Here is a 16,804-nt window from a genome sequence, read left to right on the forward strand (position 1 = left end):
TATTGTTGTTTGTGTGTATGACTCACCTCACCAGAATGCTTTATGAGAATTCTACTGGTGTGTGCATTCAAGCTGATGGGAAGCAGAACACCAATATGTCTCACTGAGATACTGCCTCTGTATCCCATGACATTTCCTATGATAACATTGTATAAGCCAAGACGCGAACACTGATTCCCATTGTTCCACTGGACAAAGTATAAAGCAGTCATCATAGCTGAGAAATTCCTGATGTGCACCCTGAAATAAAACCTTGAAAACCTTTGTTTTGCTGCAGAGAAAACAATCCAGCTCATGTATCCTGGTGACTCGAGAGGCCAAGGAACATATCCCACATATTAACTAATATTTCTATCACTGTGGTGTTACTGATGGTCCAGTGTATGGCAATTGTTAGCGTCAACCCACCTGTTTTCCTCTGGGTTTGCCAGCTGTCCGCACTCGAAAACAAAGCAAACATGTACAAAAATAAAACAAATGAATGCATCCTATCAAGGTCACTCTGGTATTGCCTCACAGGAGTAGGATTGTAACTGTTGGAGAAAAACATAGAAAATGTCTGCTGTTTGAACACATGAGAGTTATCCTCTCAGCAGCATTCACACATTTAAGCTTTACATTAGGTTGAATATGGATCTTCTCAGCCAGACTCATAAAGTGCTGCTTCAAAGCATCAGGGCTATGCCGAAATGCTTCCAGTCCCATTGGAGCTTTTGACCATTTCCTGCGTTCTCTTATTATTTGACATGCCGGAAAGTATAGTGTTTAATAACTTTAGTAAGCATCTGAATATTTTTGGTCCAGAATGAAATATCTTGACAACTATAGAATGGATTGCCTTGGAATTTGGTACCGACATTCATGTTCACCTCAGGATCCACTGAACTATCTTAAGTGATCTGTTAACTTTTTATTTGGAGCAGTCAGGTCAAGATTTCCTTATGAGGAAATATCTGCAAAACTAATGCCATTACCATCGTCCTCAGCTGCACTTTGTGCTAATAAGCAAATGTTGGCATGCTGTCATGCTAAAATAAGATGGTGACGATGCAAGTGTTGCTGGATGGAAGCTTTCTGAAGAGGCAGTCAGCCGCACATTTTCTCCTCCTGGAAGACTTAGAGAACTGGCAAATAGTTGTGTAACAAACAAAAATGACAGCTTGAGAGAGCAGTTGAAATATGAATATCACATTTTTGGTTTCGAAAACTTGAGAAATTGTCAGACACAGCCTTCTCAGTTCTTTCTTTGGAAAGATGGGGCAGGAGGGGGTTTCCAAAGCTGTTTGACCATCTGACAAGCAGTCCTGATGAGGCATACTAGCAGCTTAAGCACAGCTTCATCAGGAGCTGCTAGCAGGGGTTTAGATGCGTTTGTGGAGGTCAGGAAATAAAAATGATTCGACTGTTTTGATCCAGTGAAAGCAGACTGGAAACAGGAAAACACAGCAAAAACACATCAGTTCAGTTCACTCATCAGAGCAGAGCAGCAAATTGTCACTGCCAAGGGCCGAAATCCATTTTTCATAGAACAAAGTACATTTTATGTCAAGTGCCTGCCATCAAAACGATTAGATATCTCAGTAAGATCAGTTGTGATCTTGAGATCTCAACCACACCACTGGGCCAACTGCTGTAACAGCTGAAGTCTGCAGCAAAACACATCATTTAAATGTGTTTGCCCGTCATTCTTTTCAGTTTTGGCAAGTTTGCGAATGTGTGTTTTGACAAATGTCTTTTTGAGGACCAGAATTAAACGTAATGTCTTAAAGAGCTTATTCATTCTGACCAACAGCAATGTGTCTCGGTGGACATTCCAGTGTGGCAGAACGATCTTCTAAAGCTTCTAAAAATTGTAAGAAAATAAAATAAAATAAAAACAAACAAAACCAATTGGTTGGGAGAGAGCTTAAATCCCAAGTGAAGGAGGTTTTGGGTTTATATTTGCTGACAAGTCAGACTGTTGTGATGAAGAAGGAGATTTACCAGGAGATGGTCCAAGTTTGGGTAGTGAGGGAAAGAAAGCAAGGTTGGAATCAAGCAGAAATGGATGACCTCAGCTGAGGTGATGAAGCACGTGGTCAGGATGAGAAGACAGGAGACAGTCAACAAGATATCTTTCTCTGACAGCGTCTACTGCTTTTGTTCTTCATCAGAGACATGACATAGCTGTTAATCCACCTTTACCTCTCTTTGGTAAACTGTATATGTACCTCAAGTTAAAAATCGCTTTCTTCCTGTGTTGATGTTTATTCGACTGGAGTATTTGTGTGTATTGACAGTACATGGGAATCAAACTGCGTGTCTGAAGGGGCCACAGGATGTGTTTACTGGTCATAGAGGCAGCAGGTGTTTTTCTGGTATTGTCTCTCTCTCTTTCTCTCTCACACACAGCAGGTGTTGTTTGTCAGAGACTATTCTTCTTTTTACTGGTCCCAGTGTCAATCACTGTGCCACACATGGCAAACAGAATGAAATTACTGTATCTCCACTGTGACGCCTCCATATGTCAGAGAACATTCCTCAGATTCTTGGATTGTTTTCCTGATGTAACTTTGTCACTTCCACCTTTCTTCCTGTGGGCGACAAGTTTCAGTTGTTTACAAGCTTGAAAGGAAAAAGACACAAATGCCATAAAAGGTCAAGAAGCATCACTGCAGTTTGACAGTTTTGATGAATATCTTTTACATTCTGACTTTACATACACTCCCTTCCTCTCTGATTGCTATTTAAAATAAAATAAAAAAGCTAATAGTAGCTAAAGCGCTATCTCTCTATTATTACACACATTGGAACGCACAAAAGAGTTTGTTAAGTTAAAGCCTCAGAAAACAGGTGGAAAACAAACACAAAAAATGTAGTTCTAAATATTTATGTGCATAAAACAAGGAGGAAATTGACCTTGCTTCCTGTCATCACTGACAAAAAAAGAGAGTAATGGGCTCACTTAAACTTACTATTAAAAACACACACACACTGACACACACACTGACAGAGGTGAAACTGTCACATTACCCATAAGGGCTTTGAGTTTGGTTCATTCATGCATTGTGTGCCCTCAGGAAGATATTTCTCAGACAAACACAGGCACAGGAATCAATCTGCCACATTGAACTTCTATCTTTTTTGCCTTTAAGTGAAAGGTCTCTATAGAATTCTATACAGACATTTATAGTCCCAACAGGATGAATGTGATAGAAAGGAAATGGTAATATTAACAATGTATTGACAGAGGGAGACATGTTAGAGGGAAATTTCTCTGACTGTAACAGATGTCATTTTGATAAAGCACCAGCAACACTTCTACATGTAGAAGTGATGGTTAACACATGCTTTGGTCCATTGGAATTGTTTTTTCATTTTTTTCCTTTCATGAGAAATCGAGTGTTTAATTTTAAGACTTTATGAAGAAAGATAGAAAAATAATTTATGACCAATATTCTCTTTACTTCGTAATTTCCATAACTAGATAATTCATTTAGACATCAGCTATTATACACAATGTAGTTAAAAATCTATACTTTACATGAAAAACTGACAAAGTAGACATGAACTGGAGATAACACATTGTGAGTACATAGATTGCGACTGAGCCACACAGATACCTGTTATCCACTCTGATCACTTCCGTCCCAGTACCTTTTTCCTCATATCTACTGTTCTTATCAGTGCAGTATTCCTCCTTTGAGGAATTCACCTCCCACTTGCTCTGTTTCTAAATCACCGTTTCTCAATGTTCATGAAAGTCTCTAAAGGTGAGGAGCGCTGTGTGCTGGGGTTCTCCATTCTGGCAACTGTCAAAAAGCAGAGAACAACATGTTCACATGTGTGACTGAAAAACTGCAAAACAAAACCAAAAAAAAAAAACCTTGTTGCTATGGATCGGTGCAGGACTTTTACTGTGTAACGGATGAATATGGCAATATAGCTGGAGAAAACAGAACTGGAGAAGGGATGCAACCTTGACATATTCCTCTTTCAAAGTGAAAATGTTGTGAAGGAGTGAGGCACCAAGCAAAAGAGTCCATTGGCCCATGGTCCTGAAGGCTAGAGAACAGGGGAAATGGAGGCCTCGGGTGAATGACGCATTGGCTGAAGAGCAGGTGAACTGTGAACCTTTGGTGGATAGCCAGATAGAGAGGCAGACAGGTTAAATCACTCAGGAGGGCCAAAGAGTGGAGCTTTCTGAATGAAAGCGTTGATGCAGGAAGCAGATGGAGCTGCTCTGCAGGACAAGCAGTGGAACCACCAGACAGTTGCAGTCGCTCTTGCGGATGGCCTGGAAGCTGAGCAGAACGTTGAAGGTAGGACCTCTATGTGAGCCAGTCAAGAGACCTGCAGTGAAGACAGAAACTCTATGAAGGCAACCCTAACCCTAACCCTATAACCCTTTCTGGAAGTTGGACTTAAGGCCAGTGGCGAACGTGGTACTGCTCTGGAAGCCGGGAACATAGGTAGGACTGCTCTGGAGGCTGGCGACAAGGCTGGACGACAGCACAGAAGTTGAGTGGCTGGAGTACAGGACTGGAGGCTGGACACAGCTGGGGGACCAATGTGTGAGCTGGTGGAGGCAGAGAAACACAAAGGGAGATTTCTGCAGCACGGGTACTGACGCTTGTTGCAGCTTAGGAATGGACAACAGCTGCAACTCAGTCTCAGTGGATCTTCTGCACAAGAGCAGGAGAATGCTATAGCACAGGAACTGAAGATTGCTGCAGCTCATTCATCTGCATCAGCTCGACTGCCGACAGGGAACCATGAGCGGGTGTGGGAGCCAGACGACCAACAGTGAACCTGGAACTGGAGAAGGGTAAAGCAGCCCAGGAACAGACTCAAGAACAGGAAGGATTTCACCTGAGTCAGGAGCCGACTTGGAAGTAATCAATGGTGGCAGTGAGGATGAGGAGCTGGGCAGCTGAGATCTACAACGCTGACAGGAGCTATGCCTTCTGCTGGAGGGCTTCTCGGAAGGTGGCTCCAGGGAAGCATCAGGCAGAGAACTGGATGCTAGACGACAGGGAGCTGGACGTCATTGAGCCCCCACACCACTGGGAGCCTGACTTTCTTGTGGGGGCCATCTTGATAGCTAAGCGGGTCCCTCGCAGAGGACGCTCCCAGGAATCATCACAGGTGGAATCAGGCAGAAAGCTTGCCAGGAGCTGGTGGGATGTGTAGGGCAGTGACTAGCCACCTAAGAGATTGAAAACTTTAAGCTAGCAAGTCAGATGCTCGCAGAAACTGGCTGGTGGGTAGGCAATGCTTTAATAATATTTAAAAAAAAGCTGCTTCAATGAAAACTGAGGGAGCAGGTTGAGGCAACATCCAAGAACAAGGGAGAAATACAAATCACAAAGCTGATAACAAACCAGTATGGCATGAGGAACACAGGCAGAAATACTGATGAAAGAGACACAAATGCAGATGACCTGACAGTTGAAAGGGGGGAAACACAAGGGTAAATACACAAGAGAGGGAAGGTTAATGAGGGACAGGTCAAACTAATCAGCAATCACAAAGGCGGAAAGACACAAAGGCAGGAAAACACGATACATTAGAAGAGTGAAGTTTCAAAATAAGGCAGGAAACAGACTACAAGCAAACCCCAGGACAGCTTTATTAGTATTTACGGAAATCCTTTCTTCCTCCCCATCTCCTGTTTTTTAACTTCTTTTGTTGATTAAAATAGGTTATTCTGCACTGACCATGCATTGACAATGTAAGATTTCTGTGGATCCCAAGATACATTTTATTCTCAAGTTACAGATGTTATTCATGGTGTAACTGTATCAGGTGTTTGTCACATCATATCTTAAATGTGAAATGTTGACGCCACCACTTTGGCCAAAAATAAAGTTGGAAAGGTGGAAATGACACACAGGGCTGACGTTTCCTATTTAAGCTACAGAATACAGTGTCATAATTGACCAGTCTGTGTATGTGGAGTGCTGTAGAGGTGTGTGTGGTCATTCTGTGTCACAGTCGATGGCCATGCATGACGGTACTGTGCTCTGTTGCTGCAGTTCTCAAATCAGAGGCTGCTTATTTCTGCCTTTAGACAGATAACTGCAGGGATTTACAGTAATCAACTAAAGGGGAAACTTTTCATGAGGTACAAAGCAGCTGTGAACAACAGATAATGTAAGAATCGCATATTTAATTTCTAAATCAATGACTGATTCACAGGCATTTAACATTTATGTTCTAATATTAGTTTAAAAGCATCAACTGGTTGGATTATAGTCTGTATATATTTTAAACATTATTGCATTATTACTGCTAATTATTGATTTTCATTTACTCCTGTTGATTAAATCACAAGACAGTGATGTGACGTTGCTCCAGAAACAGATGTGGTACTGAGACACCTAAAAAGACCAGAACACCAGAACACCAACAACTCTCTTTCCACGGCCTCATCTGAAGGAAGCTCCCACTTGTGCCTCTCCTCCCACCTGTGAAAAGGGTCAGTTCTGTCATGCTGGTGACCATGTGAAACTTTGAAACAGGTGTGCTATGAGCTAAAGGCTAATGTAAATATGTTAAGTATAATGTTTACTGTGATTACATCTTAGTTTAGTGTGTTAGCAAACACAAAGTACTGCTGAGACTGGTGGGAACGGTGCTTTTTGATCACTACTGGACAAATAGAAAATTTGACCTGGTGGTGGCGCTATATGAAAAGTCAGGGGATCGCTAAAATGAGTATAATTAATCTTGAGCAAGATATGAATATCTCATCCAATATTTGACCAACTGACCAACAGAGAGACATTGCCATCCCATCAACCATGCTACTAGCATGGCAAAAAACCTGGTCTAAACCCACCTGCTGCTTTTCTGCTGTCTCAAAATATACAGTAGTACAGTGTCCCTATTCTGGGTAAAGCCTGCTGTATCTGAATACAAACAGACTTCAAAGCATGGAAGAGGACTGAAAGGCTTTGGTAGGTGGTCATGCTACAGTATAAACACAATACAAAACATACAACAATACAAAAAATGACTGAACTTGGCAGGAGGAATGTCACAGTAGAATGAAGCGGTCCATTTCAACTTCATCCACGATGAGACATCCCATCATGCTTTGTAACAGTCTTAATGAATGAAGTGATGAGCCAAACATATATTGTCAGTGACATTTCAGTTCACATTTCATTTCGAGCTCTTTCTCTTGTGTGAGTTTTCCATATTTGCATCAGCGTGTGACATTCGCCCACAAGTAAAATCTTTCTTCAAACCATCATTTACTGTTACTTAGATAATTTCATGTGTTTTCTAGTTCAAAGCATGTCTCAGGATCACACTCACAGACACACACATGCACAGGCACGTGCATGTTAACTCTGCTCTACCACTCTGTCTGGTATTCCTGTGTTAATCAGTCGGTGAAGGAAGTTTACGTTAAAGAGCTAATCAGGGATTTACATGTTTCATGTTAACCAAATACACAATCCATGCACACACACACACACACACAAATGTTTGTACTTCTATCCTTGAGAGAACACTCATTGACATAATGCATTCCTGAGCCCTTTGCCCTAACCTTAACCATTACAACTAAATGCCTAACCCCAACCCTTACCCTCATCTAATTTTAACCTAACCTGAAGGTCTAAAACTAAAATTGGTTCTCACAAACGTAGCTGTACAAGTACACATGCATAAACACAAAAACACACACACACTCACACACACAGAGTTCCACCCCCGGCACACACACTCATACTCGTAGCAATTTTCTGCCATGTTAAAGCATCCTGTACACACTAAGCTGACACACTAAGAACTTAAGCTGTAAGTTGAAGAGCACTGAGTAAAAAACATCCCCTGAACAGGTTATAGCAAGTTTGAGTGTAAGCATTGGAGTATATTGCATTACATTTCTGACTTTGTGAAAACACACCGCTCGTTACGACGTCTGACCAAGCCAAAGTGAAGCAATTATTTTCATATCAGCTCAAATTCCACAGACGTCTGTGATTGCACGACCAAAAGCATAGCATTCCAATTGGGGAACACACACAAACACTGACGCACAGAGGGATGAACACACACATACTCGCAGTGCATAACCTTGACCTGCAGTTGGGGGGTCTGAGCTATTAGTCTTTGGATGTGCGTGTGTGCGTGTATGCGTGCGTGCACAATTAATTACCAAGCCGAGAGGTCGATGTTGAGCCAAGGATTTGTTGTTTATGTAACTGAGAGCTGGAGAGATGCAGGGAGAGAGAACAACATGAGCTAAACTTCCTACAGCAACACACCAACCACGCTTATTCACCGTCATCTGTGAAATCAAAACATGAAGTCAAAAGGAAGCCAAGGTTTTTTTTAAAAAGAGTGGTCGAAATGAATGCAGGGGATTCACTGGAATTCCCATAATGCAGCCAATAGCATTGTTTTTGTGAGGCTCCCCCCTGCTGACATGGTCAGGGTTATTTTCTCAGACTTAACACAGCTCGTAGTACTTGACATCTTAAGGTAATGCATTTCATTCAGTGACATGCATTGCACTCATTAAAGCACCCCCTCTTTTTTTTTTTAACTCAGTCAAATCAGAACACACACACATCATACACATACTTCTGAAATCAGCAGGACTTACTCTTTCCAGTGATATTATAGTGTTAATCAAGGATAAATAAGGAGAGATTCATGTCCAAACAGAAAATCAGTTATCATTGGTGACATTGTCATAAAAGTGATAAATACGTACATTGTGACGCTTTCAACCACTCAAGCACAGAAATCTAGATCCAAACACACATCAGCCATTAGTTAGGTCACTGACCTGTTTCCCTGGGCCCAGGCTAATTAATGGTGTCCAAGTGTCAACCAGCTAACAAAGGAGGCTTATCTCTCCACTAACATGCTTTCCCTCCAGCCACTGTGTGTGTGTGTGTGTGTGTGTGTGTGTGTGTGAGGGTGAGACAGAGAGAGAGAGAGAGGTAGCAAATCATATGTAAGTTGGGATTAGTATGGATGGAGAAAATATTTCACATACTTCTCAAAAAACATACAGTCGCTCTCTTTGGGCCCATATAAGGCCGGGGAATCATCCTCAGGGCCCAACATCCTGCAGCTATTGTGTAATACCTGGACAGTGACTGTTTCTCTGTGTTTTCTTTCAAATGTGATAAAATAACAACTGAACACTCTTACCCCCTCTAACCTGCTGAACATTTGCCCTCTTCGCCAGATATGTACTCGTGTTTGTTTGGTCAGTGGTAGGAAATACACTCCGCACAGGAAATGACTGAGAGAGAAATGGTCACTGAAATAGCAGCAAGTCAGAGCGCCTCCTCCTGAATGCTGCTCGCAGACGTTTTGGGGCTGTTTTGCTGGACAGTGACCCTTAGCGGTGCACAGGTTCTAACAGATATCTCTGGAGGTTTGGAAGCAGGGGCAGGTGAGCAACTGAGACTCGTTTGGAAAGGGGCTGGAGTATGGTGGACTGTGGTGATGGACATTTGGACTGCTCAGAACTCCTTGGAAGAACACAATCATGTTCTTGTATGGGAGGTGCAGAATCAAGTTGAAAGCAACAGAAACTAAACGGATGAAATATATATTTAATTTGATCTGGTGCAGATGTGATGCATCTTATTTTCTCTTGCTTGAAGGATTTATATCAAAGGCAACAGGGCTGAAAGATGAGTTTCTAATCCTTGTGGCCAGTTTGTAATGTAAAACAAACAAAAGGCTTTTTGATATTTGAATTTGTGTTGTGTCTTTGTGCTTTCCAGGCAGCGATTTGTTACCATTTGTATCACCACAGTAGATCAGAGGCTCGTGCCTGTGTTACCCTGCCCAGGATGAACAGGTAGACATGGTGGATTGATAGGGTCTTGCATTGACTTCTGCACTTGAGTCATTCAGAACTCCATTCAGACCTTCACAACACAACATGAAGTATATCAGACTAAGAGGCTTTTCCACTTCATACATTTTTCACTTCGCTGACACACACACACTCACACACACACACAAACAAAACACCCTATTACCACCCTGCCCATTGTTTCCAGTTCCGGTAGAATAAAAATTCCCACAGTTGTAATGGGTGGCTGAGCACACAAATATGACAAATATTAGGCAATTTCCCCAGAACTGTAAAGCCTTGGTGGACTGGCACTGCAGTCTCACAGTCAGTTGTGGAGTCTGAGTCTGGTCTCATTCCCAGGTTGTCAGAAATGTTTTGTCACATTGGTCACATTGTGCGTCTGAATGAGACGAGAGTGTTTGATGACCTGGCATGAGAAAATGCTGGGAGCCAATAGGAGCCCACATATTAAAAGTGAGATGATAGTGGTTCATAAGCGCTATTGAAGCGCTCTGTCCATTCAGGCAGTAGTGTTGATCCTGAGTCAGGCCGATGACAGACATCAACAGTGCTCCTAAAATGCTTTCTATGTGGATTGGCCTTTAGTGTTCTCCTCTGGACTCCAGTAGATCTCTGTCAGCTCAATAAAGGGAAATAATTGGGGTATTGTTAATATTTCCATTTCATTTCAACAATAGTGCTGGATGGAATTCAGGGATGGATTGATGATTTTTTTCATTACTTTTTTGTAAGCGGCAGCTGCATTTGTTGCATTGTGGTCTGCATGCAAGCTTCACAATATGTTTTCAAAGTGATTTTCACGATCACAATATGTTTCTGCATGCAAAAGAAATGGAGGCTACTCATTCGTCAACAGAGTGAAGTGAACTAAGCACCAACTTAGGGCCCCCATGGTTAAGTGTCCTACAAGGAATGCTTGAAATGCTTTTTTAAATGGGATGTATTATGTCTACTGAGTTAAAACTGAGGAAAACTACTCAAATAGCAAACAGGAGCACCCATTATGAAGAAAAGAGGAAGTCTCGCTTTCAGTTTCCAGTCCCAGCAGCGCCATTATGTCAGTGCACTGCTGAAAAGCAAGGAAAACAAATCAGCTGATTAAGTGACACCTGTGTGGAACACCTGTGTGGAACACCTACATAGAACACCTGTGTGGAACACCTACATAGAACACCTGTGTGGAACACCTACATAGAACACCTGCGTGGAACACCTGTGTGGACACTCACATCACTCGCTTGCTACCTTTTAACTTCAGATTAAAAACTACAAAGGGTAAAAACCCGGCAGGCTGATGCTGATATGATGTAAGCAACACAGATACAAGTAATGGAACTGATAACGAGTGTGTTAGATTTACTGTAGATGTGTTAATGATTGAAAGACGCATTAACAACAGTCAGTAGTATTGACGGCCCTGAGGTGGCGGGGGTGCTCTAATCGAATTCTGCTTTGGTCCCTATAAAGGCTTGACAGCACAGAGTCATCAGTCACAACAAAGCTACACTTTTTTGTGCTGTTGTCGATCGAAGGCTGGATTTGACATTTCCTGCCACAACAGAGCAACAGACCTACAGACAAATCCCACCGTTGCACCCCAAAGTCCAGATACGGTCCAGACTGCATGCTACCAGGTGTAAATCGAGTCATAGAACAGCAAAGGGAAGCGACACTCTGCTTTTCGATGCAGCGTTCCTCACCATCATCTCACCATCTCTGTTATTTGCATGTCAGTTGTGGGAAAAATGCCCCTTGAAGCCATGTTTAATCAACAAAAGGAAGTCTTAAATCAAGTCTCCAGTCTTTGAATCAGAATCCAAGATGACTTAAGTGGCATTACTTAGCCAATGTTTAGTATGGAGAATGTGGTTTGTGAAGTTTTGGCATTCACTTTGTAGAAGGAGTCATCTGGAGGATGATCTCACTCAGAGCTGAACGTTTCATCTTAAACCCACGAAATGGCTGCATGTTAATCCCTGGTGGAAATGTCTGTACCTCTGATTCTGGCTTCTGCTGGCTACCCTGGTTGTTGTCATGGCAACAAGTGATCCCCAAATGCTGGTCTTGTCCCACAATCCTTGGATTGACCCTTGACCTGCGAGGCACAGGCCAATCAAAACAATGCAAAGCCAAATACTAATCTCCGTCTGCTCTAATGAGGAGCACAAGACACATGCATGCACGCACAGCACACACACTAACACACACCACACACCACACACATACACCCCTTTCTGATGTTTAACAGGCACAAGGTCCTAGAAACAAAGATTGCATTCAAATATGCTCGTGTTTCTGTCATAGATTGCCCTAACACACACAAAGTAAGTCAGTTTCTCTGAATGAGCCCAGCTCACTATTGTTTCTGCTAACTCCCTCAGTTTAATCCAAACCCAATCCATTCAGCCTGTTACTGTTAGCCTATGCGTGTGTGTACTTGTACTTGCTACATAGTGAGGGTGTTTGCACCCAACAGAGTGAGGACACCTTTGGAAAGTGAGGACATCTTGGGCAGTCCTCACAACTTCAAAGGGCTGTTTGAAGGTTAAGATTGGTCAGGTTTAGGTTTAGACATTCAGTTGTGATGGTTAAGGTTAGGGTGAGGGGCTAGGGAACACATTATATCAATGAGTGTCCTCACAAGGATAGGAGCTTGTGTGTGTTTGTGTGCGTGTGTGTGTCTTGTAATACTCTGGAATGTCGGCCATGCTAAAGGATTTAATATCCCTTAAATATCTGCACAGTGGTGCCTCTCTCTCTGACACACACACACACACACACACACACACACACACACACACACACTCATTCCTCAGTATAACAAAGTTTTGGCTAAACTTGGAGACGGGGAGAGACCCCCTGCATAGTTCAACCTTTCCACCTCACTAGTGTGTGTGTGTGTGTGTATCTGTGTTCAGCCTGCAGCTGAATAACTCACTGTCACTCCATCTCTCTCTGCTTCACGCCAAGTTATTTCAGCTGAACCTGCTCACACTGTGGACCGGGCTCACCTCAACACTTCTACCCATCAGGAAAATGAGCGCAGCCCTGAAAATCTCTTCTGACGTGGTCCACTGTGAGGAAATTGTAATCGGCTGCAGTTGAATTTTGAAATAATAATCCCTGACAGTTTCATGAAACATGGGAGATATTTGTGGTTTAAGAAAACGTGAAATGGGCTCAAAATTCACACAAAAAACATTACGAGGTGAACTGATAAAGAAAAGGATTAACATGTATTTAAACTGATCAAAAACACAATAAGGACCCTATCTGACTTCTTGGAAATAAAGTTTGCAGTCTAAAAACTACTTTCATCTTTTACCTCTTGTTTGCACCTCTGAGTGCAATTTTATGTCTAAGGTGTAAGATTAGAGAAAATAAACCTTTATGGCCAAGTATAGAAAGTAAAAGAAATAAATGACAGAGGTTTCCACTACTGCCCCCCCAGGGTCCTTGCACCTGTGGCGTGAATCAACATGAATGCAGATGAATTTGGTATCTTTCATGGATGAAAGAGTGAACCCTCCCTGAAGTTGTCGTCCATATGACCTGTTGCAGGCCATGTGGACAACGACTGTATGAACTGTAGCAAATGTGGGAACGGGCCTGTAATATTCATCAAGGATGAACGCAGGAATGCTGAGCGCCAATGCAAGAGAGACCCTGAGCCAATTTATTTATTTATGACCTGTTCTCACGTATATCGGTCCTGGCACCAACCTACAACTGACCCTTTTAAGAGCCAATGTTCCATGATCTGGCAAACACAGGGAACAAAGGACGCAGAAATGGACTTTGTAGTGCAGAGCAAAATGCACATCAATTGATACATTATGTTTCATTAATAATATAAATGGAATGTATAGGTTTTGTTTCATCGTAGTGACTTTGGATGCAGAGACAACAAACACAGAACTAACAGGAACTATGTCCGTATCTGAATAAATGAACTGCATGATGCTTTTATAAAGACATGATATTGACATGAACATATTTTTCAGGGACACTGTAATGATTGGGAAACATGGTGTCATTAGTGTAGACTTCAACCCTTCTGACATTTTTCAAAGAATATTTGAAATTGTTTTTTCTTAACCTCAAACATACGTCTGAAGGTTACTTGGTATTTGTTGTGATGTCTATGATGATCCTCTGCTGTAAGGATGTAAGGACACTGACATGTATAATGGTATTTTACTCATTTAATTTGCTGTGCATATACTGTAGGTGTACCTATACATACACTGTCTGTATATGTAACAGAGGTTGTAACATGATTGCCATTATGACATCTAAACCTGGGTGAATACTGTCTACTACTTATTTATCATTAAAGATGATACTTTGTTTTAAAGCTGTGTTGGTAACCTTCAGCAACTGAATAGCCAAGCTTTTAAACATGGAGGCATTAAACTCGTAATCAATTTTCTTAATTATTTAGGACAGAATTTGGAGCAAAAGAAATAATTAAAACAAGATAGATCTGGAGGGAGGAGTGGTGAAGTTTCGTGCCCTTGACATTGGGCATCTGATGCCGGACAGTGCCCCCCTCTGCAGAACACTAAAGCAAGAAGAAGCAAAGGTTTTCTTCAGATTGTGTGTCATCTGCTCTGCAGTTCACTCTATTGACCTCGAAGCTCTGCATCCCTGGCGAGCCGGCTGCTGGCTTGTTCCTCCGGAGACTCACCTCCACCTCCCAGAGGTCAGCCGAATCCCGAGCTGCACCGAGCGTGCTCAAGACATCCAGCTCACTTGAAAGGAAGAAAACCTCTCAAGGACTCCATTCTGCTCAATGCCAAAATCACTGCATTCTTTGTATCCACTCACGGTAGCATTTAGCCTATTAATGGTCACATTCATTTGTTCATTTATTTGTATGTGTAATAAGTATTTGTTCTGTGAGTGTGGGTTAGTAGTTGTAGTTAATGTGTAGTTAATGGTTATTATGTGTAGTTAATAGTAATAAAGCTTTAATTAATAATGAACTTGGATGTGTGAGTTTGTGTGTATGAAGCGTTATGGTCACTATACACCAGTCAAGAACTCTGGAGCATCCTTCATACTGAGACTAAATGAATTAATTGCGATCAGTTCTGCCCTTTCAAAGGGTGGTGCCTCGAGGAAGTTAAATTCTGTTATTTGATGTAAAAGTTGTTGTTATAGCTGGAAGTGAATGTGATCCAATATTTCCTTGCAACGAAGCAAAGAACTTTTCTAGAAAAATGTAATATTCCTGAGGGTAAAATATGCAACACACGAGTCGCAGAGCTTCCTCATGTCGCTCGTGCCCTGGGTCAGGCTAAACAGTTGCCCTGAACTTTCGGATGCCTCCATCTCCATAAATACCACCCACTCTAGTTACAGTATGGACAGCTTTGTTCTTACGTCCCCACCTCTCAGAACTGCACAGTGCTCCCCCTGTTGGTCATCTACACTTTCTACAATCACAGCAGTCTATAAAAACAGGCCCCATAGCTTTAACATAGCATAGCAAGGAAAATTGTGGTTTTTGGGCAACTGTGAAACTGTGTAGGCCATGTTTGTGTGTATTTTATATGGGACAGTGGTGACAGAGGTCAAAGCGGCCTCCACACTGTCAGGAGACCTGTCAGTGTTCCCACCATATTTGCCCAGGTTCACTCAGAGACAGACACCTGCTGGTCTCTGAAGAGACATGGGGGAACCTCGAAACAATGCTCTGAATGTAGAGACTAGTTTATAATAAGCATTTTATTATTTAATGTTGAATTAATATTGACGATTATGATTTCTTATGATATAGCAGCGAGGACAGTGTTTAATGGCTGCAGTGGTTCAACATGGTTATATTATAAATTCCAACAGTTACAGAATGTTCATGTCATTTTCAAATTCAGTAAAATATATTTAAATCATTATGATTTTTCTGTTTTTATCTCTTATGTAAAACAGGACATGATAATGTGTAATAGTAGATGTTTTTCTCCAAAAACGAGTGTTATAAAATTTCAAAAATACACTCTCCCTGCTCTCTGAAGCATTTATTAAGGATTAATTATATGTGAAATAGGCTATTTAGACATTCTAAATAGGCCTGAAGTTTAAAATTTGGTATAGACACTTGCTATGGGGGAATTCTTGGATCATACTGTGAAGTCCTCAGTGCTATTTCTTTTCTTTTATTGATTATTTTTACAGAGGCGTACTCTTGGGGTATTTGAAAGGTGTAGATGACAGCCTCCCTCACAAAACCCTGCATTAACAGGGGACCTGAAAGCAATAGGGTGTGTAATTACTGTCATGGGGACAGTCATTGGAAGGACCAGTGTCCATTGCTGAAGCTGAGAACTTGCCATCTCAAGGGATTTTGTGCTGATAAGGGGATGGAGAACTCTGCTGCTGCAGCCGAGCTAGCATGGAGGGAACAAACTGACTTACCAAAGTGCAGCTGTCATTCGCGCTCCTTCTGTGGGGGTGCAAAACAAGCGGTGCAGGCCTCAGTGCGGTACCACTGGCCCAAGCAGAGAATGCAGGATGTGTTGTGTGTCATGCTGGCAGTCGTGTGTACCAACAAAAAAACAAAGGAATGAAAAAAATTAAAATTCGCTCTAACATTAACCTTCAATTATTATTTATACATCTACTGGAGACCATCTGGATAACAATTATGACAGGTACAACGAGTTTCATGTGTAGTGATTTTATTTCCATAGTTATTTATTAAGGAGCAGGCTGCATCAAACGATCAGCAGATTCCTGCAATTAGGACCGGGGATAATGTTACGACAGTACAGCCAGCTCACCTGGCTGACGAAGTTTTCCGCTATTTCTCGCCAACATTTATCTTTTTTGAATCAGTCATGGTACTTCTCTTCACCATGGTTACCTGGCTGCGCTCTGGAGACGGCACCTGATTGGTAAACGCTCGGGAACATGTTGTGGGAAATGTCACACTGGATGTGTCAAGACAAAAACAAT

Source organism: Chelmon rostratus, chromosome 3 (genome assembly GCF_017976325.1).
Source record: "Chelmon rostratus isolate fCheRos1 chromosome 3, fCheRos1.pri, whole genome shotgun sequence".
Lineage (NCBI taxonomy): Eukaryota > Metazoa > Chordata > Actinopteri > Chaetodontiformes > Chaetodontidae > Chelmon > Chelmon rostratus.